This window comes from Arachis duranensis, chromosome 7, assembly GCF_000817695.3.
Source record: "Arachis duranensis cultivar V14167 chromosome 7, aradu.V14167.gnm2.J7QH, whole genome shotgun sequence".
Taxonomy (NCBI): Eukaryota; Viridiplantae; Streptophyta; class Magnoliopsida; order Fabales; family Fabaceae; genus Arachis; species Arachis duranensis.
The window spans coordinates 2035849-2039295 of record NC_029778.3 but is presented as its reverse complement, the minus strand read 5'-3'; positions in this window follow the sequence as shown (position 1 = coordinate 2039295).

The following is a 3447-nucleotide window of genomic DNA, read 5'->3' as shown; positions in this document are numbered from 1 at the left end:
TTTCGGTTTTATATATCACCTATATATGTATATCTATCTACCAACTACATGTATATATTGGCTTACTTATTAGCTTGAAATAAATTAAGGAAAAGAAGAAAGGAGATGCGTATGTGTTGCATGGTATACAATAACTATCTAGTATTTATTTGAGACAATAAAGCCCGTAAGATTAAAATATTATGAAAGAGTGATCCAACACTACTACACATATTTAGTACATATATACGTATACTTCAATCATGCTTAAGTAAATGTGTTAAGCTTAGGTCACATCGTAACTCTATGTTTAATTAACTTATTTAAGTACTTAACCACATATGGGGTGGACGAGTCAAATTTTGACTTTAAAATTAGGTTAGTTTATAAGTATATATACATACACTACTATTTAACTATGATCAAAGTAATAATTAGATGCTTAAAAATTTTAATTTTAGACTAATTAGTTCTTACAAAAAATCAATCAGATATTTTATAATAACAAATATTAGACATATATGTCTTTTCGTCAATAAATAATGTGAAACCAAACAAAATTGTCTATGTATTTTGTTATCTATAATGATATATGTTTTAATATTACCACGTGAACATGGAAGCAATGTAGTTTTAGACAGCAAAATATTTATTATCTTTTGGGTTTTCATATGATATTTATCAACTGTTCTCTGTCTATTACAAATTCTACTAAAATAGGTGATCGAAGTTCTACTTTAAAAGTTATTATTTGCATCACAATCTTTCATAAATAAATACATCACATGATAAATTGATAGAAAGACATCACATATCTACCATTTACTATCATAAAAGACCAAATTAATATTTTTTTTTCAAAGCCTAATTAATTCGAGATCGAAATTTTCACCTAATGATCACTTTACTCTTTAACTATATTTTACTTCATTGGCAGATTGTTTACCCAATTATACATATGAGTATATGAGTATTTCTTCCTCTTTCAGTCATTATATTAACACAATATAATAGACAAACATTGCTTTATATTTATATATATACATCATCGCTTCATCATGATCAATAAAGCTACGTTTATTTCTGAAAATAGGATAAAATAAGACACTAAGAATAAAATAGAATAAGATATTGATGAATAGAGATATAAAATTTTGTGTTCTTATATTTTGTTTAGTGATAAACTAGAATAAATTATAAAAATCTAATTTATTCTCGTTTTTTTTTTCATTTAAAAAATTTAAGATGAAAAATATAATAATAAAAAATATAATTATGAAAAATTAACAAGAATAATGAAAGAAAAAATAAAAAATAAGTTGTGTCCTTTGTTAGTGTCTTTGTGTCCTTCTTGTCAGGATTGACACAAAATACACTAATTCAGTGTCTCTGGACACATTATCTCTATCTATGTCTCCTTTGTCAAACACGATTTTATGTCTCTTATCTCAATGTCTTGTCTCTATAAACAAACGCATCCTAATGTATGCCAAAGACTATTTCAAAATGAACATTTTTTTCCAGCCCTTCAACAACGCAATCCCAAGTCTTCTCCATTCCCCAAGCAATGGATGATGTGAGATTTGTGGTTAACATCATAATAATGCAAGTTCTTTTCATAAGCTTGGATGAGCATTTCCGTTATACTTTAATCATGAAAATGAACTTAGCTTGATACATTATTATGATGAAATTTTTAGGAGAACAATCTAAAATTAAATGCTTTGTTCCTTCTTATTAATAATTATCCTCTATATTGTTTGAAAATGAAGAAAATGATTAAGATAATTATATATCATTATAGAGTAAATGTATATTGATGGTCCCAGAATGCTGATACATAGAAAAAGAAAAGAAAGAAGAAAGAGTCAAATACGTGTGTTGGAAATTTGAGTCCATATTTGTTTGAAGTGTTTTGGAGGTGCATGATCAATTATTCTTGGCAATTAAGTTGATAAAGATTCACCCAGCTCTTGTTATGCACCACTTATACTAAGCATACTTAGCAACTAAGATTACATATATGTGTATTTGTGTGTAGTGTACAATGAAAGAAAATGACTTGAGCTCATAAGAAAACAACTTCCACTGTGTTGCTTGTGTCCGAGTCAGAGAAAAATTATACTGAGTTGTTTACGAGTAAGTGAATTTTGGACTAATAATTAATTGTGAATTTTAAATTTATATACACATATATTCTTTTATTTGTATAGAAACATTTAAAAAATAGGTAGAGTCTATATTAAATTTAATTTATTTAAAATATAAAAAAAGATGTTGAAGTTATTGTTAGTAAGAGTTTTTAATTTTTTTTAATAAGTATATAAAAATATATTGAAAAATTTAACCTTTTGTATTTTTTTATAATTTTTTTAAAATTAATAACTTAAATCCTACAAATAAACTATAGATGAATAAACTTTCATTTTGATCCAGTAATCTACAAAGTGACATTTTTATTTGGTGGTTTGATTTTTGCATTTGTTTTAGTGGATGGACTTAATCTTTTTATGTGGCGCTAGTCCTTTTTTTTTTTATTGGTTGTTAGAGTTGTTGCTTTTTTCTTTTTGTCATAGATTCTTGTGAAGACATATTTTTTATGAATTGTTGAGTTGTATGCATTTTTTATTGTGTTGTTTGTTCCATCTTTGCTTGTAAATTCTTCCTAAAAGGTGTCTTGAATTTGTATATTTTTTTCTCTTTAATCTCTTGATGAGTATGTAATTTTCATTTGATGATATTAGTGTAGGTGAAGTTGGTTTCTATAATTAATAAATAATTTAAATTAGAAATAAAAATGATGTCTTGGTAACAGTGTATTATTAAAAATCTTTTTTTTTCTTTGGCATCAAATAGTACAAAAATTGTTGTAGCACTTTGATATGAAATAAGTACTGGGTTAGTAACTAATAATTTGATAGATGAGATTATAAAAAGTATATATAGTTACCTTATTGTTGGATATTGTCGTATTTGATTACATGTGCCACAAATGTAGTTATCTCCTTTTCATCTAATATAATCGTTTCTAAGCAAAGAGGCTCCTATTCATTTGTGGGTGTTAATGTTTTCTATAGACGAACCACAGCAAATTTTGATAAACAAATTGTCTGTTTGTTTGGTGATATTGTCCAAAGAATGATGCTCGAGTAAGTTTGAGATGTTGTGTATTTCGAAAATAAATTTTGTGCTAAATTTGATGTTATTTGAAAGAATGGTGATAAGAGACTTATACAAGTAGGTCAAATAGTATGGAATCTGAATATTTGTAACGTAAAATTTATTATGATTAATAATATTATTATGACATTTGTAATATGAATGTTTATTACATTTAATGAGTTATTTATAGAAATTAATTATTGGGTTATAAATTTATTGTATTGTTTATAATGGTAAGATATAATAAATATAGGAATATGAATTCAATGTCTTTGTATGTTACAAATTTGGTTAGACAGTATTAAT